Genomic DNA, 23144 nt, shown 5'->3' with positions numbered 1-23144 from the left:
ACTGGACTTAGTCTGCAGCCACCACGCTGAGCTCCCGACGGGTGAGACCACACATGTTCCACGCTGTCGGGAACACGCCTTGTCGGGGACAGGGCATCGCAGGGCGGGCCTCAGGCAATGGCCTGAAGCCGTGGACACGGCGTGCAATGTACTCCTAGAGTACGCAGCTTTTCAGGGGGCGGAGCATCGTGAAAGCGGCACCGCCCCCAATTTTGTTGTCATCGGGGGTCTCCGCCCCGTCGCCGAACGCGATTTCGGCGTCGGGGATCGGCGAATCCAGCCCTTGGTGCGGCGCACCGTTGGGATTCTCCGGTTCGCCGGCTGGTCAATGGGGTTTCCCATTATGTGGCAGCCCCACGCCGTCGGGAAACCCCCGGGCTGCCCGCAAAACGGAGCAACCCGCCGGCGGCGAATTCAGCTGCCAGCTCTTCTTTTCCGTTTAAGGACTTTGTAGTTTCGGAATCTCTGCATTCCCCCCTCCCCCTCCCCCCCCCTCCCCCCGCCACCCGTACCGCCCTTTTGTTCCTTTGAAATGCTCTAATGTCTTACAGCTCTGTCTAAGGGGCAACCCCTTAATTAGTAGCTTGGCTGCTCTCTGTACCGGTGCTGATTTGACGATGTATTTCCACTGCATTCAGCTTTTTCATGAGCCACAAAACTGAAAGCCTTCTGGAAATCAATAGAAATGGAAGCAACAGAAATGGAGATTTATCCTCCATCAATCTATATAAAGTCAAAAGATGTGCTACATAGCCTTTGAGAGAGACGGCAGTTCAGCTTTTCCTTCACTCTTTCTCTGGAACCTCCGAAACATCCAACCTTTGGCCACCATAACCTTAATGGCCATAAACACGATTGAGATTCCTCTCAACTATTTCAGATCACAAGGATCCTTCTTTCCTGGTGAAGGGACAGCACGGTAGCATGGTGGTTAGCACAACTGCTTCACAGCTCCAGGGTCCCAGGTTCGATTCCCGGCTTGGGTCGCTGTCTGTGCGGAGTCTGCACATCCTCCCCGTGTGTACGTGGGTTTCCTCCAGGTGCTCCGGTTTCCTCCCACAGTCCAAAGATGTGCCGGTTAGGTGGATTGGTCATGCTAAATTGCCCTTAGTGTCCAAAATTGCCCTTAGTGTTAGGTCAGTGGACTAGGTTATGGGGATAGGGTGGAGGTGTGGGCTTGGGTAGGGTGCTCTTTCAAAGAGCCGGTGCAGACTTGATGGGCTGAATGGCCTCCTTCTGCACTGTAAATTCTATGAAAATACTGCAGATGCTGGAAATCTGAAATAAGCTTGGAAGCTGTGTGGTAATCATCACTGTTGTATATATTAGAAGATGTGTGGTAAGGCCCTGTACTACAGGTACGGGGGTAGTCCCTGCCTGCTGGCTCCGCCCAGTAGGCCGAGTATAAATATGTGTGCTCCCTATACAGCAGCCATTTCGCCAGCTGCTGTAGGAGGCCACACATCTTCGAGTAATAAAGCCTCAGTTGTATTCAACTCTCATCTCTATGCAATTGATCGTGCATCAATTTAATGGTCTAAGATTTTCAGAAGATGGACCTCCGCATCAAGCCGGATCGCTTGCAGTTGATCCGCAATCAAGCAACGCCAAAAAGGACTTTCAACACTGGCTAGCTTGTTTCGAAGCTTACATCAGGTCTGCACCAGACCCAATCCCGGAAGCTCAGACGATCCAGATACTCTACTCGCGGCTGAGCTCCAACGTCTTTCCTCTTACCCAGGGCGCACCGAACTACGACGAAGCCATGGCGCTACTGAAAGAGAATTACGTCCAGCAGACGAACACGCTCTTCGCCAGACACGTACTCTCTACTCGCAGTCAACTCCCTGGTGAGTCCGTAGAAGATTTCTGGCATGCTGTAATTCCTCTGGTCAGAGACTGTGACTGTCAGGCCGCCACGGCCACGGAACATTCGAACCTCCTCATGCGGGACACCTTCGTTACGGGGATAGGGTCAGACCTCATACGCCAGCGACTTTTAGAAGGGGCCATGCTCGACCTCGCAGCAACAAAAAAACTGCCGCGATCGATGACGGTCGCCTCGTGCAATATTCAGGCCTACACACCCAGCCGCATGGCCCACCCCTCCTACACATCGTGGACTCCGCAGACGGCCGCCCCACCGGGGGCCTCACCCAGCCAATGCGCCTGTGCCACGCGCCAGCCAGCCAACCCTGGGGGCCCCCGATGTTAGTTCTGCGGGCAACAGAAACTCCCCCCGCCAAGGCTGCCCGGCCCACACCGCGCTTTGCAAGGCCTGCGGCAAGAAGGGGCACTTTGCTGAGGTGTGCCAGGCCCGCTCAGTCGCCGCTATTGCCCCGACCCCCCTCGCGTACGGACAATGGGCGCCGCCATCTTCAACTTCCCGGACCACGTGCGGCCAGTGGGTGCTGCTATCTTCTCCCCCTTAGACCACGCATGCCCAGTGGGCGCCGCCATCTTCTCCCCCTCAGACCACGCACGGCCAGTGGGCGCCGCCATCTTCCCCTTCTCAGACCACGTGCGGTCCATGGACGCTGCCATCTTTTTCAACCCCCGCCACATGCGGCCCGTGGGCGCTGCCATCTTGTCCACTCCAAGATCATCAGGCGCCGCCATCTTGTCTTCCCATGACACATGGGCACCACCATTGTTCCAGGACCCGTGCCCCCTGGGCAGCCCATCGTTCAACACCAGCGACGACCAGCCACGACTCGCCTCGGTCACGATCGAGGAGTCTCGCCCGCACAATCTAGCCACCACCTTGACAAGCGTGAAGATCGATGGGCACAAGACCTCTTGCCTGCTGGAATCCGGGAGCACCGAAAGCTTCATCCATCCAGATATGGTAAGGCGCTGCTCCCTTGCGGTACGCCCCGCCAATCAAAGAATCTCCCTGGACTCCGGATCCCACTCCGTGGCGATCCGGGGGGGACTGAATAGTCATACTCACGGTCCAGGGTGTAGAATTCAGCGGCTTCCGCCTCTACGTCCTCCCCATCTCTGCGCTGCCCTGCTACTCGGCCTGGGCTTCCAGTGTAACCTCCAGAGCCTAACCTTGAAATTCGGTGGGCCCCTACCACCCCTTACTGTGTGCGGCCTCGCAACCCGAAAGGTTGACCCACCTTCCCTATTCGCAAACCTAACCCCGGATTGCAAACCCGTCGCCAACAGGAGCAGACGGTACAGCACCCAGGACAGGACCTTCATCAGGTCCGAGGTCTAGCGGCTGCTTCGGGAAGGCACCATCAAGGGAAGCAACAGCCCCTGGAGAGCCCAAGTGGTATTGGTGAAAACTGGGGAGAAACACAGGATGGTCGTGGACTACAGCCAGACCATCAATCGGTACACGCAGCTCGACGTGTACCCCCTCCCACGCATATCTGATATGGTCGATTTGATTGCACAGTACCGTGCCTTCTCAACTGTAGACCTCAAATCCGCCTACCACCAGCTCCCCATGCGTAAGGCGGGCCGCCCATACACTGCCTTCGAGGCAGACGGCCGCCTCTACCATTTTCTCAGGGTTACCTTCGGCGTCACCAACGGGGTCTCGGTCCTCCAAAGGGAGATGGACCGAATGGTCGACCAGTACGGGTTGCGGGCCACCTTCCCGTACCTAGACAATGCCTCCATCTGCGGCCACGATCAGTAGGACCACGATGCCAACCTTGCCAAATGTCTCCACACCGCCACTCTCCTAAACCTCACCTATAACAAGGAGAAGTGCGCATTCAGCACGAACCGCTTAGCCATCCTCAGCTATGTGGTCCAGAATGGAGTTCTGGGGCCCGATCCCAACCGCATGCTCCCCCTCATGGAGCTCCCCCTTGTCCACTGCCCCAAGGCCCTCAAACGATGCCTGGGGTTCTTTTCTTATTACGCCCAGTGGGTCCCAAACTATGCGGACAAGGCCCGCTCACTCATCCAGTCCACCCTTTTCCCCCTGACGGCCGAGGCTCAACAGGCCTTCGACCGTATCAGAGCCGATATCGCCAAGGCCGCGATGCACGCAGTAGATGAGACCGCTGCCCTTTCAAGAGGAGAGCGACGCATCAGACGTCACCCTAGCCGCCACCCTCAATCAGGCAGGCAGGCCTGTGGCATTCTTTTCACGAACCCTTCATGTCTCCGAAATTCGGCACTCCTCCATCAAAAAAGAGGCCCAAGCCATCATTGAAGCTGTGCGGCATTGGAGGCATTACCTGGCTGGCAGGAGATTCACTCTCCTCACTGACCAACGGTCGGTTGCCTTTATGTTCAATAACACACAGCGGTGCAAGATCAAAAATGATAAAATCTTGAGGTGGAGGATCGAGCTCTCCACCTACAACTACGAGATTTTGTATCGCCCCGGTAAGCTCAACGAGCCCCCCGATGCCCTATCCCGAGGTACATGTGCCAGCGTACAGGTGGACCGACTCCGGACTCTGCACGACAACCTCTGTCACCCGGGGGTCACACGTTTTTACCATTTCATCAAGGCCCGCCATCTGCCTTACTCCATCGAGGAAGTCAGGGCGATCACCAGAAACTGCCAGGTCTGCGCGGAGTGCAAACTGCACTTCTACCGGCCAGACCGTGCGCGCCTGGTGAAGGCCTCCACGCATCAGCATGGACTTCAACTCCCCCCCACCGACTGTAACATGTACTTCCTCAGTGTGGTCGATGAATATTCCAGATTCCCCTTCGCCATCCCATGCCCCAACATGACATCTGCCACCGTCATCAAGGCCCTCAACACCATCTTCGCTGTGTTCGGCTTCCCAAACTACGTCCACAGCGACCGGGGATCCTCATTCATGAGCGATGAGCTGCGTCCGTTCCTGCTCAACAGAGGTATCGCCTCGAGCAGGACGACCAGCTACAACCCCCGGGGAAACAGGCAGGTGGAGAGGGAGAATGGGACGGTTTGGAAGGCCGTCCAGCTGGCCCTACGGTCCAGAACTCTCCCGGCCTCCCGCTGGCAGGAGGTCCTCCGCGACGCCCTGCACTCCATTTGGTCGCTCCTGTGCACTGCGACTAATGAAACGTCCCATGAACGTCTCGTTGCCTTTTCTCGGAAGTCCACCTCCGGGGTGTCGCTCCCAACTTGGCTCGCAGCTCCACGACCCGTACTCCTCCGTAAACACGTACGACTCCTCAAGGCGGACCTGTTGGTTGAGAGGGTACAGCTACTCCACGCCAACCCACAGTACACCTACATAGCATACCCCGACAGCCGCCAAGATACAGTCTCCCTCAGGGACCTGGCACCAGCTGGTTCCGCACAGTCACAACCCCCGGCCCAGTGCCACCTCCTCTCCCCTGGTGCACCCAGCCGCAACCCCCGCCCCAGGACAATCCGTCCACCCCCTGCCCACACCCGGGGATGAAGAGGACTTCGACACGCTCCCGGAGCCACCGAACACCAGACAGCACCGGAATCGCCGCTGGCACTGCGGCGCTCCCAACGGCAGATCAAGGCTCCGGACCGACTGAATCTGTAACATGACCTGGACTTTTAAAACATCATCACTCTGTATATAATTTTCCCCTCTACCCTGCTGTACTCAATTTTCTTTTCTCTCTGTACTTTAAAACTTCTACCTGTATATAGTTCTCCACCACCCCCGCCGGACTCAATTTTAACAGGGGGTGAATGTGGTAGTCACCACTGATGTATATATTGTATATAGAGGGTGTCAGTGTAGGTGCTTCACGGTATGGCCCTGTACTACAGGTACGGGGGTAGTTCCCTGCTGCTGGCTCCGCCCAGTAGGCGGAGTATAACTATGTGTGCTCCTCGTTCAGCAGCCATTTCGCCAGCTGCTGTAGGAGGCCACACATCTTAGTCTAATAAAGCCTCGATTGCATACAACTCTCGTCTTTGTGTAATTGATCGTGCATCAAGGTGTCAGGTCAAGGGCGAGAATGGCCATGCCCATGAAATGAGGATGGAGGATGGGGGTATGCGGGGCGGGTAAGTAGAGGCCTCCTGGAGGTTGGAGTGGTGATGAGTGGGGGTCCTGGAAGGGACTGGGTGCTTTAAGGGGCTTGGGGGGGCCTAAAGAGGGGGGGGCCCAGTGAGCCAATAGCTGGGTGTTCTCACTTGGGAGGGTGTGGGGTAATGTCCATGTGTGTGGGGGGACCTGCCAGCTCACTTAGAGATCGGGGCACCCTTTCAGAATGGCAGCCCGATCTTTGAGTTCAGCTCCCCGGAGCTAAAAAACATTCTAAGGGCTGGATTCTCCTGCCCCTCTCGCCACATGAACGCCATGGGCGAGCCCCGTAGAATAGAAAAATCTATTGACCTCGGGCGGGATTCTCCAGTTGCCGGGCAAATGCGGCTGGAGAATCCCCCCCTGAATGTGGGCTAAACCAGTCAGAAACTCCCCGGGCTCAAAAAAGTGACTAAGTGTCATTGAATGGCGGTGGGGAACTCGCCGGCAGATCCGGAGCAAAGTTCGCTGAAAAACCCGCCACAAATTAGCTCCGAAATGTTTTGGGAGAATCGCGCCCTGAGTGTTAATGGCCGAATAATTAGCAGCTCCCTGAAAAACATGAAAACAAAAACACTGACTGGCACTTCGAAGGGAAATAACAAATCAAAATGGAGGACAGAGTCTGAAGTTGTTGAACTAATTGTTGAGAGCAGAAGGCTTTCAGCGCCTAATCGGAAGATGTGAGCATGAGAGCGAGGCGGCGATTAAAAATGACATGCTTAGAAGAAGAGTCATATTCAGCGCGGAACATTAAATTTGTTTCTCTCTCCACAGATACCAGACCTGCTGAGTTTATCCAGCACTCTCTGTTTTTATTCCTTCTTGTTTTGGACTAACTTGAGCACATGTGTTTCGAATAGAATCCTCCTCAAAAGGCAGACCCGAGGTCCATCAGTTCTCAGCGCTTTCCTTCATGTGGGACACTCGGTGCCCTTTTGAGAGCTGAGTTCGAATCCAGCCCACATTTGTCTGACATGAGGGGCGGGATTCTCCGCAATCGGCGCGATGTCCGCCGGCGCCAAAAATGGCGCGAATCAGTCCGGCATCGCGCCACCCCAAAGGTGCGGAATTCTCCGCATCTTGAGGGGCCGAGCCCTCACCTTGAGGGGTTAGGCCCGCGCCGGACTGATTTCCGCCACGCCAGCTGACGGGAAAGGCCTTTGGTGCCTCGCCAGCTGGTGCGGAAATTACTTTGCCGTGCGGCGCATGCGCGGGAGCGTCAGTGACCGCTCACGGCATCCTCGCGCATGCGCAGTGGAGGGGGTCTCTTTCGTCTCCGACATAGTGGAGACCATGGCGAAGGCGGAAGGAAAAGTGTGCCCCCACGGCACAGGCCTGCCCGCAGATCAGTGGGCCCCGATCGTGGGCCAGGCCACCGTGGGGGCACCCCCCGGGGCCAGATCGCCCCGCGCCCCCCCCAGGACCCCGGAGCCCGCCCGCACCCCCTTGTCCCGCCGTTCAAAAGGTGGTTTAATCCACGCCGGCGGGACAGACATTCCAGCAGCGGGACTTCGGCCCATCGCGGGCCGGAGAATCGCCGGGGGGGCCCGCCAACCGGCGCGGCACGATTCCCACCCCCGCCAAATATCCGGTGCCAGAGAATTCGGCAACCGGCGGGGCGGGATTCACGCCAGCCCTTGGCGATTCTCCGACCCGGCGGGGGATCGGAGAATCCCGCCCGAGAGCTGGGTCTCTCAAAGGTTGAGACAATCTCAGACCAATTTCTGCTGAACATGGTCCAGAAGTCCCCTTACTTCAGATCAATTGGCATTCAAATTGACAGTCTTACTCAGGGTGCAGCAAGTAGTCAAACATTCAACACTGAGGTCAGAAATTTGTTACATTTTGGCAAAAGGACAGATGGAATTTTTTCCCTGCATTTCTTTTGTGTTTGATTTCACCAAAATTGCTAAATTGGCACTTTTGCCACTTATTTTAAAGCCATGTCCTTTACTCCGTGATCCTCCTGCGCGGCGGTTCTCTCCATCGCCACTATCAAAACCCATTGAACAACTCTAGTAAATTCTCCCCGAAGACGTCCCTCTTTCAGTCTGTCCACATAACTGAAATCCATAAGCCATGCGAGCAGAAGTAGACCATTCGGCCCATCGAGTCTGCTCCTCCATTCAATGAGATCATGACTGATCTGATACTATAATCCTCAATTCCACTTTTGCACCTCACCTCAACCCTCGGTTCCCTTACTGATGAAAAATCTGTCTATCTCAGCCTTGAAAGTCCCTCAACCCCTGTGCCATTGTGGTAAATCTCCTCTACATATTTTTAGAATACCCCTTCCAGTCGAACTGGCAGCGGCACAGTGGTTAGCACCGCTGCCTCGCAGCTCCAGGGTCCCGGGTTCAATTCCAGCCTCGGCTGACCGTCTGTGTGGAGTTTGCATGTTCTCCCTGTGTCTGCGTGGGTTTCCTCTGGGTGCTCCGGTTTCCTCCCACAGTCCAAAGATGCGCAGGTTAGGTGGATTGACCATGCTAAATTGTCCCTCAGTGTCCAAAATGTTAGGTGGGGTTACTGGGTTATGGGGATAGGGTGGAGGGGTAGGTTTAAGTAGGGTGTCCTTCCCAAGGGCCGGGGCAGGCTTGATGGGCCGAATGGCCTCCTTCTGCACTGTAAATTCTATGATTCGAGAATTCTATGATTCTAGACCAAAATACAGTTCACTCAACGACTACACTCAGTCTCAGCCGAAGTGATTGAGCAGCTCTCTCAATTGTATCTCCTCCAGAGGCTGTGCAGTACAGAAAGTGTTTCCACAACAGATCAAATAATGCTACAAATCACATTAATTCAGCACTTTTCTCAGCTATGCAGTTTAGTTTAGTCTTTGAGGCTGGAACAAATCCATCCTGTCCAAGACCGGCTGTGTGTATGAGCTGATTCAGTTCCTTTTTAACTGAGCAATCATTTTCAGAATGCAACTGAGGAATATCGAGCGAGAGAGTGCCAGAAGTTCCAAATGTTAAGGGGCCGGTTATTTTTCAGTGCCTTCCTCTGTAACTAAAAAAGCTGAATGGTCGCCAGCAAATACAGCCTCAGGCTCATTGTTCTTTTGTCAGGTAACTTTGCAGATTGGGAGGCACTTGCAAGCTGCAGGCTGCAGGTCGCAAAATGATTGTCTTTTCAAATATAGTTTTTGCAGTGTAACACAGAAGCAAATTTGTATGCATGTAGATGTGACCCAAAGAAGGTTCCCATAGCTTTGCTTATGGTAACTCAGATGAGGTTCTGTTTTACATGTGGAGATGGTGATGCAGTTGTAATGCCACTGGACCAGTAATCCAGAGTTCCAGGCTAACGCTCTGGTGCCATGGGTTCAAATCCCACCATAGTAGCTAGTTGAATTTAATTTTAATTAATAAAATCGGGAAATGGAAGCTAGTTTTAGTAATGGTGACCATGACGACTATCACCGATTGTGGTTACAAACCCATCTAGTTCACGAATTATCTTTAGGGAAGGAAATCTGCCATTGTTACTTGGTCTGGCCTACATGCGAATCCAGACCCACACCAATGTGGTTGGCTCTTAATTGCCCCCGGAAATGGCCGATTACCATTCCAATTTATAGCATTATATGTCAGGAATCAAAACACTTTTTGAAAGGACACCTGCACCAAAATGTCAATTTTCCACAGTCACACTATGTATGATAATTCGACATTCCAGGTTTATTGCAATTTTTCAATAAAGTTTCTCAAGCACTTATATGGGGCTGTTTAGCACAGGGCTAAATCGCTGGCTTTGAAAGCAGACCAAGGCAGGCCAGCAGCACGGTTCAATTCCCGTAACAGCCTCCCCGAACAGGCGCCGGAATGTGGCGACAAGGGGCTTTTCACAGTAACTTCATTTGAAGCCTACTTGTGACAATAAGTGATTTTCATTTCATATCAAAGTTTATAACTGTAGGCCATTTTAAATCTGCCTACCATCCAGATCAAATAAGACTTGGAACACTTCGGAAACTTTAAAAAATGTACAGAAATTAAAAGGTCCCTTACTGCCACAGATTCTTTAATTGACCGTATCAGGGACTGTACCCAAATCTATTACACCCCAGCCACTGTGTTAAGGCACCAGTGTACCTGTCTAACCTTAATCATTTATTATTTGGTGCTAACTGATAAATATTTTCCACAGAAATCATTGTGTTCCATGTCTTTATCATCATCCCTCCCCATCCGGCACTGAGATTCAGGTAAAAGTGCTCCAGTTTAACACAGACCTGGATATGCCCAGTTCTCCTGAAGTGCATGAAACACTTTGTTATGGGTGGAGTCTCCATCCATTTCAAATAAAGCTGGGGGAGGCATGATTGAAAATAGAGATTCCCAGTCAGGGAATTTTCTTCGGCCATGCTCCCTGAGTATCAGTGGAGCAATGACCTACTGGCTAGCTGTAGATCTGAAGAGTTTTTAAAATGATTTAATTGGCCATCGGGAGTAATTGGACACATTTGCTTGATCTTTCTTGGGAGTAGGAGAAACATACACAAAAACACACATAGAGAATAGAAGCACGTGGAGGCCATTCGGCCCTTCGAGCCTGCTCCGCCATTCATTATGATCATGGCTGATCATCAAGTTCAATGTCCTGATCTCGCCTTCCCCCCCATATCCCTTGCTCCCTTTAGCCCCAACAGCTATATCTAATTCCTTCTTGAAATCACACAATTACTTTCTGTGGTAGTGAATTCTACAGATTCACCACTCTCTGGGTGAAGAAATTTCTCCTCACCTTAGTCCTAAAACTACCCCTTATCCTCAAACTGTGACCCCTAATTCTGGACTCCCCACCATCGGGAACATTCTTTATGAATCTACCCTGTCTAATCTTATTAGAATTTTATAAGTTTCTATGAGATCCCGGCTCACCCTTCAGAACTCAATGAACATAATCCTAACCGACTTAGTCTCTCCTCATATGACAGACCCACCATCCCAGGAATCAACATGATAAACCTTTGCTACACTCCTTCCACATCAAGAACATCCTTCCTCAGAAAAGAACACCAAAACGGCACACAATACTCCAGGTGTGGCCTCACCATGCCTATACAATTGCTGTAAACAATCCCGAACCCTACACTCTAATCTTCTCGCTATGAAGGCCAACATACCATTTGCCTTCTTTACAGCTGCTGTACTTACACGCTTACAGCGACTGATGCATGAGGACACCAAGGTCTCGCTGAGTATTCACCTCTCTCAATTTACACCCATTTAAATAATAATCTGCCTTCCTACTTTTGCTACCGAAGTGGATAACTTCACACTTATTCACATTAGACTGCATATGCCAACCACCAATTCGCAAATCTTGAACTCATCACCGGCTCCAGTGATTTCCACCCTCTCAACATCAGATGTTGCAATATGTCTTTAAGGAACAGCTGCATGTCATCACGAGAAGAGAAGTGTGTCATGTTATCCAGTCTCAGTTTCGCTTTAGCCTTTGAGCAGGACATGGCACACACAGCTCTGCTGATGATGTCTTGTCCATGTATATCTGTTTTCTTGTGCCTTTACTTAATAAATGAACCCACAACGTGTTTACACAATGGCTTATGAGTGATTAGTGCCTTTGTATAATGAGAAAACATGACATCAGAGATCCCAGAAAAACACTTAATATTTGCCCCAATGGAGCAGACACCAACTGATGCCACTTAAAGAAAGAAACCTCTATGTAATTCTTCAAATTTTGGCAGGATCGGTGCTGAAAGTCACATGCGATTTTTCCTGCTTGAACCAAAGGCCAAGAGAACATTATCCCCAAAATGTTGATCCTTCGCTTTTTGAAGTAGTACAATAAATTCTCCCAGTGCTCTAGTCAACATTTCTTAGCCCATGGCACCACTAGTCACTCATTTATTTTCTGTTTGTGCGGCCTTGTGGAGTGCAAGCTGGCTAATGGGATCCCCAACACAATAAGTGATTTCAAAGGTAATGTACTGAGTGTGTAACATTTTGAGAACTTCTTGCACTTGCTAAGGTTCTGTATGAATGCAAGTTCTGCCTTATCTAAAAGGGACTGTCCCTCCTAATTTAACTTTTCCTTGCACTTGCAACTTGGCTTAACCGAATGAATAAAGATTTGCATTGACATAGCATCTTTAATGTGGTAAACTACATGAGGCACCTCAAAGAGCAAAAAAAGGTATCAACTGGTAAGAGGAGAAATAACCAAATGCGCGTTTGAAGATATGGGTTCTGAAGAAGCTTTCAACGACAGGGTGAGACTTTCAACACTGGAGGTCGGGGGAATTCCAGTTTGAAAAGCTAAGAGTACCTGAAGACATTTCCACAGACGGGGAGTGGAGGAATGCACAGAGACACAAGAATGGACCAAAAGAACACATGTTCGGGCTTATGGTTAATGTGCCAAGGTTGGGCATGGTTGCGGAAAGATTTGTAAACGTACAGTTTGGAATGGGGAGAGGAGGGCAATGGAGAAGTCAAGCCTGGAGGTAACAGAAGTACGAACAAAGGTTTCAGTGGCAGTAGGGGATACAAGGACACTGATAAGTGGCATGTTAGCACAGTGGCTGGACTGTTGCTTCACTGTGCCAGGAACCTTGGTTCGATTCCCAGCTTGGGTCACTGTCTGTGCGGAGTCTGCACATTCTCCCCGTGTCTGCGTGGGTTTTTTCCGAGCTCTCCGGTTTCCTCCCACAAGCCCCGAAAGATGTGTTGTTAGGTGAATTGGACATTCTGAATTCTCCCTCAGTGTACCCGAACAGGTGCCGGAGTGTGACAACTAGTGGATTTTCACAGTCACTTCATTGCAATGTTAATGTAACCCTACTTGTGACACTAATAAATATTATTATTATTATGATGATTTGGTTAGCTGTGTCGAGACCTTTGGAGACAGAGAGACCCTTTCAGAACTAGGTCCAATAAATTTCTGCCTTGTCCTAGCAGCATTTTCTAAAATTGCTGTTCAACTTAGAATCCTGTATAAAACTGCGAAACTACAGTCAGACTTGGCTCCTCCCATTCAAAACATAATCTGTATCCCACTAAGTTCAGTGCAAAGATGTGCAGGTTAGGTGGGCCATGGGTGGAGGCAGGGTGCCCACAGCACCTGAAGGTCCCACATGTTCATACCCTCACTGAAAGGTGGCAGGATTTGTGAGCAGCAGTGTGATCTTGTATGACATCATCCCCAGTGAATGAGCCATAATCGGCCACCCTCTCCCATAACATCCTCCCTCCCTCGGCCCCTTCAAGATTTTGTAGTCCGCACAGCATCCCTGTCCTGACCAGTGACTGATACCCGGCCTCTGATGCGGGGATCCTCGATTCTCACCACCCACCCCGACAAACTGGGGTACCGGCATCTGCCGCAAACTGTGTCAGTAATAGGCTCTTTAGCCTCTGTCCTGTTTTTCCCAGTGCGGTCTACTTTGGGTCTGCTCACTGGGTTAGCCTTGTGCTCACCCGTCAGAAATGTGGCAACTGGCTGTATGGTGGAGACGTTCATACTGTGCAAGAAAGCGGTTCGAAGCTAAGAGACTGATGTGCGGGCCGGACCAACAGATGGAGTGAGCGAGGGATGTGTGTGTTTGCTGGGAGCTTAGCTGCAGTGTGCTGTGGAGCCTGGGTTTTACACACAGCTTGTGACAGACAACTGGTAAAGTTTCCTGGAAGGGATGAGATGGATGGGGTCAGGGGTGCTGTGGACAGACATGGCTTGGAGGTAGCTTGTAATCCTGGCTGATAGTGTCACTAGTGAGGCTTTTACTCTGAGAGGGGCTGTGATCCAGTGAGGGTTCCAGTGGCTCCAGTGCATGTGTCCTTTGTTTGGGGTGAGCTCTGCTAATCCCCTGCTTCCTCTGCTGTGGGGCTGTGCCAACATCTGGCTTCTGTGAGCAGACAGCAGTCTCAACAGCTAGGAGCCTGTAAGTTGCTGCTAAGGGGTGGGTTGGGTTTAAATGTAATTATTGCAGAAATGGGGGTCTCAGACAGACCACGCGGATTCCAAGGGGACACCCCAAGTCCATGCACTTGCCACCAAGTCATTTCCCGCAACACGCTGAGGTCCAGGTTTACACCCCCGAGCAGGCCCAAAAGTTTCAAGTCATTTCCCGCAACACGCTGAGGTCCAGGTTTACACCCCCGAGCAGGCCCAAAAGTTTCAAAGGGTTTGCTTTCCCCCTTGCTTTCAACAGCCATGACACCTGGGTCCCGCTTGTAAACCCTTGCACCAAATCACGGCAACATGTCTCCCGACTTTGGAGGGTGAAGCATCGGTGGGGGGCGGTTGAGAATCGGGCTTCCAGCCCATTAATCTGATTAAATGCACACAAATCACAGCTTTGCATGGTGCCGCTAACATGGGACGTGTCGCTCGCTGTCGCTGCTGGCGGGGTTCGGAGCATCGCAATGGGTTTGGTGCCTGGGGCTTACCCCATTTTTCAGCCCGATCAGGAAAGCCAATACCAGTATCAGACAATGCAGAATCCACCCCAATATATCACAATTTCCGACAGTCACCACACCATCATCGGTAAAATGAGGGAAGGGGTGGTCGACAGTAATATCAAGCGCACTTACTCAGCAATTGACACTCAGTTTGGGTTCCGCCAGGGTCACTCAGCTCCTGACCAAATTATAGCCTCAGTCCAAACATGGTCAAAACTGCTGAATGCAAACAGTGAGGTGAGAGTGACTGCCCTTTGACATCAAGGCAGCATCTGACCGAGTATCAAGGCAGCATCTGACCTAGTATGGCGTCCAGGAGGCCCAGCAAAACTGGAGTCAATGGGTTTCAGGGCGACATCACTCCATTGGTTGGAGTTACACTTAGTACAAAGAGAAATATGGTGGTTGTTGGAGGTCAATCATATGAGGCCCAGGGCATCACTGTGGGTGCTACTCAGGACTCGTGCCGCAGGACCAACCATCTTCAGCTGCTTTATCAATGACCGTCCTTCCATCATAAGGTCGGAAGTGGGGATGTTCACTGATGATTGCACAATGTACAGCAACATCCGCAATTCCTCAGATAATGAAGCAGTGTCTGCTCCAATGGAGCAAGACCTAGATAAAAATCAGGCTTGGGTTAATAAGTGACAAGTAACATTTGCACCACACAAGTGTCAGGTAATGGCCATCTCCAACAAGACACTTGACATTTGATGGCATTAATCATATCCGAATCCCCCACTATCAACATCCTGGGCATTACCACTGACCAGGAACTGAACAGGACTAGCCATATAAATGTTGTGGCGAAAAAAGTGGTCAGAGGCTCAGATTCCTGTAGTGAGTAATTCACCTCCTGACTCCTCAAAGCCTGCCCACAATTTGCAAGGCACCATTTAGGAGTATGATGGAATACTTTCCACTTGCCTGGATAAATGCAGTTCCAACAACACTCAAGAAGCTCAACACCATCCAGGACCAAGAAGCTCAACACCATCCAGGACCAAGCAGCCCCGCTTGATTAGCACCCCATTCACCATCTGAGCCATTCAAACCCTTCACCACTGGCACACAGTGACAGCAGTGAGTACGGACCACAAGATCCACTGCAGCTTCTCATCAAGGGGCCTTCAACAGCACCTACAACTTAGAAGGACAAAGACAGCAGATGCATGGAAACAGTACCACCTGCAAGTTCAGCTCTAAACCACACCCCATCCTGATTTGGTATTAAATTGTGTTCCTTCACTGTGTCAAAATTCTGGAGTTCCCTCCCGAACAGCTCTCTGGGCGTACCTAGTCCACATGGGCTGAAATGGTTAAAGAAGGTGGTTCACCACCACCTTCTCAAGGACAATTAGGGATGAGCAACAAAATTGCTGGCCTAAACAGCGACACTCACTGTGAAAGGATAAAAAAATCTAAATCAGCCACTAAACCTCTTTGTTTCTTGCTCTTCATTGAAGGTGTCCCTTAAAACATACCCCTTCCCTTTAATTGGCTTAGTTACAAAGTTTGTTTGATAATGTTCCAATTAGGTTCTTTGGGACCTTTAATTAGAAGTAAAAACAAAGAACAAAGAAAAATTACAGCACAGGAACAGGCCCTTCGGCCCTCCAAGCCTGCACCAATCCAGATCCTCTATCTAAAACTGTCGCCCATTTTCTAAGGATATGTATCCCTCTGCTCCCTGCCCATTCATGTATCTGTCTAGATACATCTTAAATGACGCTATCGTGCCCGCCTCTATCACCTTCTCCGGCAATGCGTTCCAGGCGCCCACTGAGTAAAGAACTTTCCACGTACATCTCCCTGAAACTTTTCCCCTCTCACCTTGAACTCGTGACCTAGTGAGTCCCCCACTCATAGAATCATAGAAGTTTAAAGCATGGAAACAGGCCCTTCGGCCCAACTAGTCCATGCCGCCCAGTGTTTACCATTAAGCTAGTCCCAGTTGCCCGCACTTGGCCCATAACCCTCTATACCCATCTTGCCCATGTAACTATCTAAATGCTTTTTAAAAGACACAATTGTACCCGCCTCTACTACTACCTCTGGCAGCACATTACAGACACTCACTACCCTCTGAGTGAAGAAGTTGCCCCTCTGGGCCCTTCTGAATCTCTCCCCTCTCACCTTAAACCTATGCCCTCAAGTTTTAGACTCCCCTACCTTTGGGAAAAGATGTTGACTATCTACCTTATCTATGCCCCTCATTATTTTATAGACCTCTATAAGATCACCCCTAAGCCTCCTACGCTCCAGGGAAAAAAGTCCCAGTCTATCCAGCCTCTCCTTATAACTCAAACCATCAAGTCCCGGTAACATCCTAGTAAATCTTTTCTGCACTCTTTCTAGTTCAATAATATCCTTTCTATAATAGGCTGAACAGAACTGCACACAGTATTCCAAGTGTGGCCGTACCAATGTCTTGTACAACTTCAACAAGACGTCCCAACTCCTGTATTCAATGTTCTGACCAATGAAACCAAGCATGCCGAAAGCCTTCTTCACCACCCTGTCCACCTGCGACTCCACCTTCAAGGAGCTATGAACCTGTACTCCTAGATCTCTTTGTTCTATAACTCTCCCCACTCCCCACTCTGGGAAAAAGTTTCTTGCTATCCACCTTGCTATACCTCTCATGATTTTGTAGACCAAGGTCCCCCCTCAACCTTCGTCTTTCTAATGAAAACAATCCGAATCTACTCAACCTCTCTTCATAGCTAGCGCCCTCCATACCAGGCAACATCCTTGTGAACCTCCTCTGCACCCTCTCCAAAGCATCCACATCCTTTTGGTAATGTGGCGACCAGAACTGTACGCAGTATGTGGCCGAACCAAAGTCTTATACAACTGTAACATGACCTGCCAACTTTTGTACTCAATACCCCTTCCGCTGAAGGAAAGCATGCCGTATGCCTCCTTGACCGCTCTATCGACCGGCAGGATACAATGGACCTGAACACCCAGATCTCTCTGTACATCAATTTTCCCCAGGGTTTTTTCATTTATCGTATAGTTCGCTCTTGAATTGGATCTTCCAAAATGCATCATCTCTCATTCGCCCGGATTGAACTCCATCTGCCATTTCTCCGCCCAATTCTCCAATTTATCTATATTCTGTTGTATTCTCTGACAGTCCCTTTCACTATCTGCTACTCCACCAATCTTAGTGTCATCTGCAAACTTGCTAATCAGACCACCTATACCTTCCTCCAGATCATTTATGTATATCACAAACAACAGTGGTCCCAGCACGGATCCCTGTGGAACACCACTGGTCACAGTTCTCCATTTTGAGAAACTCCCTTCCACTACTACTCTCTGCCTCCTGTTGCCCAGCCAGTTTTTTATCCAGCTAGCTAGTACACCCTGGACCCCATGAGACTTCACTTTCTCCATCAGCCTACCATGGGGAACCTTATCAAACGCCTTACTGAAGTCCATGTATATGACATCTACAGCCCTTCCCTCATTAATCAACGTTGTCACTTCCTCAAAGAATTTTATTAAGTTGGTAAGACATGACCTTCCCTGCACAAAACCATGTTGCCTATCACTGATAAGCTGATAAGCCCATTTTCTTCCAAATGGGAATAGATCCTATCCCTCAGTATCTTCTCCAGCAGCTTCCCACCACTGACGTCAGGCTCACCGGTCTATAATTATCTGCATTATCCCTGCTACCCTTCTTTAACAAGTGGACAACATTAGCAATTCTCCAGTCCTCCGGTACCTCACCCGTGTTCAAGGATGCTGTAAAGATATCTGTTAAGGCCCCAGCTATTTCCTCTCTCACTTCCCTCAGTAACCTGGGATAGATCCCATCTGGACCTGGAGACCTGTCCACCTTAATGCCTTTTAGAATACCCAACACATCCTCCCTCCTTATGCCGACTTGACTTAGAGTAATCAAACATCTATCCCTAACCTCAACATCCGTCATGTCCCTCTCCTCGGTGAATACCGATGCAAAGTACTCGTTAAGAATCTCACCCATTTTCTCTGACTCCACGCATAACTTTCCTCCTTTGCCCTTGAGTGGGCCAACCCTTTTTCTAGTTACCCTCTTGCTCCTTATATATGAATAAATGGCTTTGGGATTTTCCTTAACCCTGTTTGCTGAAGATATTTCATGACCCCTTTTAGCCCTCTTGATTCCTCGTTTCAGATTGGTCCTACATTCTGGATATTCTTCCAAAGCTTCGTCTGTCTTCAGTCGCCTAGACCTTATGTATGCTTCCTTTTTCCTCTTAGCTAGTCTCACAATTTCACCTGTCATCCATGGTTGCCTAATCTTGCCATTTCTATCCCTCATTTTCACAGGGACATATCTGTCCTGCACTCTAATCAACCTCTCTTTAAAAGCCTCCCACATATCAAATGTGGATTTACCTTCAAACAGCTGCTCCCAATCCACATTCCCCAGCTCCTGCCGAATTTTTGTATAGTTGGCCTTCCCCCAGTTTAGCACTCTTCCTTTAGGACCACTCTTGTCTTTGTCCATGTGTATTCTAAAACTTACGAAATTGTGATCACTACTCCAAAAGTAATCCCCTACTGAAACTTCAACCACCTGGCCGGGCTCATTCCCCAACACCAGGTCCAGTATGGCCCCTTCCCGAGTACTGCTCTAGAAAACCCTCCTGGATGCTCCTTACAAATTCTGCTCCATCTAAACCTCTGACACTAAGTGTATCCCAGTCAATGTTGGGAAAATTAAAATCTCCTATCACCACCACCCTGTTGCTCCTACATCTTTCCATAATCTGTTTACATATTTGTACCTCTATCTCACGCTCGCTGTTGGGAGGTCTGTAGTACAGCCCCAACATTGTTACCGCACCCTTCCTATTGCTGAGCTCTGCCCTTTTCGCCTCACTGCTCGAGTCCTCCATAGTGCCCTCCTTCAGCACAGCTGTGATATCCTCTCTGACCAGTAATGCAACTCCTCCACCCCTTTTACCTCCATGTCATTTGGCACGACAGAACTTGAGGATTTCTGAAAAAAAGAGAATGTTTTTGTCCAAATTTTTGATCTTTCACTCATCAGAGTATTGGCAAGAATGCAATATAAAGGAAATCAACAATTTCAGATGGTATGTTTGATTTGATTTGATATGATTTATTATTGTCACATGTATTAGTATACAGTGAAGAGTATTGTTTCTTGCATGCTGTACAAACAATGCATACCGTACATAGGGAAGGAAGGAGAGACTGCAGAATATAATGTTACAGTTATAACAAGGTGTAGGGAAAAGATCAACTTAATACAAGGTAGGTCCATTCAAAAGTCTGATGGCAGTAGGGAAGAAGCTGTTCTTGAGTCGGTTGGTACGTGACCTCAAACGTTGGTAACATTTTCCTGACGGAAGAAGGTGGAAGAGAGTATGTCCGGGGTGCGTGGGGTCCTTAATTATGCTGGCTGCCTTTCCGAGGCAGCGGGAATTGTAGACCGAGTCGATGGATGGGAGGCTGGTTTGCGTGATGGATTGGGCTACATTCACGACCTTTTGTAGTTTCCTGCGGTCTTGGGCAGAGCAGGATCCATACCAAGCTGTGATACAACCAGAAATAATGTATCTATGGTGCATCTGTAAAAGTTGGTGAGAGTCGTAGGTGACATGCCAAATTTCCTTGGAAAGAGACTGCTGATTGTTTGGAAAGTGGACTTAGATTGGTCGAAGCGTTGTCATGGAGAATGCAACAGGCATTGTGTGTGATTCTGTGATTGGGCAACATTTGCTAAATAATCCTCAGTGTGCTAAGAATTATGCTGATAACCAATTTAACATTGTCAGTTGAGCTCACAGTGTGGCATATTTGCATATACTTGAAGCTCCATATATTAATGCACTGGGCCATGTTCTTTGCAGACAGAAAGAACATGTGCACACACTGCACCTGTTTTAGCTCAACAAAATAGATGACAGGCATTCGCTGGTTCATTCCTCAGGGCAACGTCCTGACCAATCAGAATCACGCATCCTGGTTTAAATTTCGAACAATGCTTGGCTGGTAACTTTCATTCACCGTCAACTAGTGTACTCCCCATGGCAACGTCTCTGCAAATTAGAGTTCACTAGCCAACCAATCTGCACTCCCTACTCATAATAATAATCTTTATTATTGTCACAAGTAGGCTTACATTAAAACTGCAAAGAAGTTACTGTGTAAATCCCATAGGCGCCACACTCCGGCGCCTGTTCGGGTACACAGAGGGAGAAGTCAGAATGTTCAATTCACCTAACAAGCAGTTCTTTCGGGAATTGTGGGTGAAAACTGGAGCACCTGGAGAAAACCCACACGGAGACGGGGAGAACATGCAGACTCCGCACGGACAGTGACCCAAGCGGGAATTGAACGCGGGACCCTGGCGCTGTGAAGCAACAGTGCTTTTCCCCCGTGTTGCCCATATATATTTGTTGATTTCCCTAACATTGCATTCTTCTGAATGATCTGGGGCGAAATTCTCCCCCAACGGCGCGATGTCCACCGACTGGCGCCAAACACGGCGCCAATCAGACGGGCATCGCGCCGGCCCAAAGGTGCGGAATGTTGGGGCTCAATGTTGGGGCTAGGCCGACGCCGGAGGGATTTCCGCCCCGCCAGCTGGTGGAAATGGCGTTTGTTGCCCCGCCAGCTGGCGCGGAAATGCAGCGCATGCGCGGGAGCGTCAGCGGCCGCTGACAGTTTCCCGGCGCATGCGCGGGAGCGTCAGCGGCCGCTGTCAGTTTCCCGCGCATGCGCAGTGGGGAGAGTCTCTTCCGCCTCTGCCATGGTGGAGGCCGTAGCGGAGGCGGAAGGGAAAGAGTGCCCCCACGGCACAGGCCCGCCCGCGGATCGGTGGGCCCCGATCGCGGGCCAGGCCACCGTGGGGGCACCCCCCGGGGTCAGATAGCCCCGCCCCCCCCCCCAGGACCCCGGAGCCCGCCCACGCCGCCTGGTCCCGCCGGTGAATACCAGGTTTGATTTACGCCGGCGGGACAGGCAATTTCTGGGCGGGACTTCGGCCCATTCGGGCCGGAGAATCCAGCGGGGGGTCCCGCCAACCGGCACGGCCCGATTCCCGCCCCCACCCAATCTCCGGTACCGGAGCCTTCGGCGGGGGCGGGGGCGGGATTCATGGCGGCCTACGGCCATTCTCCGACCCGGCGGGGGGTCGGAGAATGACGCCCCTGATGAGGGCCCATCTCGTGCGTGCACAAATTGCATTATGGCTGGAGACACACATGAGAGGGCCATGACATGCTCTGCACTGCGGAGAACTCATTTAGAAAGTTTCCCCGCGCCCGGCCTGCAATGTAATCTGCTTCACCCTCAGCAAGGGCATGAACCAGATTAATATATTTAAATCATCCAAATTCACAGGACCCCTTCAATTCTCCCACCGCCAACGCAATGTAAAGTCACCAGGAATTGCTACCGGTCTCCAGGAACGGAGACCAGACCTGACGACAACGCCGGCGGGCTCAGAGATCATTGAAGCCCCTGAATGAAACTTGTACCATAGAAAATAGGAGGAGGCCATTCGGCCCTTCAACCCTGCTCCGCCATTCATTATGATCATGGCTGATCATTCAACTCAATAGCCTGACCCCCGCTTTCACCTCCATGTCCTTTGATCCCCTTCCCCCCCCCCCCCCCCCAAGTCCTATAATCTAACCGCTTGTTGAAAGCAAAGGGCTAGATTCTCCATTCCTGAGGCTGAGTGCCGACGCCAACGGAGGATCCGCGGTGTTTCACGGCGGGAAGATTGCCGCAAAATCCTCATCGATTCCAGTACGTGTGAGGGGCTAGCACCGGCGCCACGTGAAACACCCACGAAACACGCATAAAATGGTCGAAGAATCGCCGGGTGCTGTGCTGCACATGCACAGGGCTGACAAGCTGTAGCTGCGCGTACGCCTACACCCCTCATACACACACCAGTCATGCTGCCCAAAATGGCTCCAGCCATGCAGGACTGCGTCCCCGCCTACCCCAACCCCACAGCCCACCTCCTGGCCAGCCCCCAGTACACCCCCCAGCCCTGGCAGAAGGCCGCCTGGCCAGCGGTACGGATCTCGGCCGGGTGTGGCAGCGCTGAACACTGACTGCACGCCCTCTCTGTCTCCCTGCAACCGCCACAACAGGCTCCCGACCGCTAGAACCAAATGTGGCCCGCACCTTCGGGAACTCGACCCATCGGAGGCGGAGCATCATGGGTGGGCCGGCTGATGTCATACAACGGCATTGCAACTGCAATCAGCACGCGTCCCGATGACGCCGAAACCAGCGCCTGTCTGGGCAGCACGGTGACGCAGTGGTTCACATTGCTGCCTCACGGCGCCGAGGTCCCATGTTCGATCCCGGCTCTGGGTCACTGGCCTTGTGGAGTTTGCACATTCTCCGTGTTTGCGTCGGTTTCGTCCCCACAACCCAAAGATGTGCAGGGTAGGTGGATTGGCCACGCTAAATTGCCCCTTATTTGGAAAAAATTAATAGGGTAATCTAAATTTATCAAAAAAAGTAGCGGCCAAAGAGTTTTGCCTCAACTACCTTTTGTGGTAGTAAATTGCGCATGCCGACCACTCTCTGGGTGAAGAAATTTCTCCTTAGCTCAGTCCAAAATAGTCCTCCACATATCCTCAGATTGTGACCACTGGTTCCGGACCCCCCCCCACCACTGGGATGTTCTTCTTGCATCTACCGTGTCTAGTCCTGC

General features: G+C 50.8%; 1 protein-coding gene across 1 annotated transcript in view; it reads right to left on the bottom strand.

The window, feature by feature from the left end:
- Positions 1-23144, bottom strand: part of LOC140421238 (phosphatidylinositol 3,4,5-trisphosphate 5-phosphatase 2A-like) — a 189888-nt gene that overhangs the window by 134015 nt on the left and 32729 nt on the right. The window lies entirely within an intron of this gene.

This window comes from Scyliorhinus torazame, chromosome 5 (genome assembly GCF_047496885.1).
Source record: "Scyliorhinus torazame isolate Kashiwa2021f chromosome 5, sScyTor2.1, whole genome shotgun sequence".
NCBI classification, from domain to species: domain Eukaryota; kingdom Metazoa; phylum Chordata; class Chondrichthyes; order Carcharhiniformes; family Scyliorhinidae; genus Scyliorhinus; species Scyliorhinus torazame.
The sequence above is the reverse complement of the archived record's forward strand: the minus strand, read 5'-3'. Positions and strand labels throughout refer to the sequence as shown.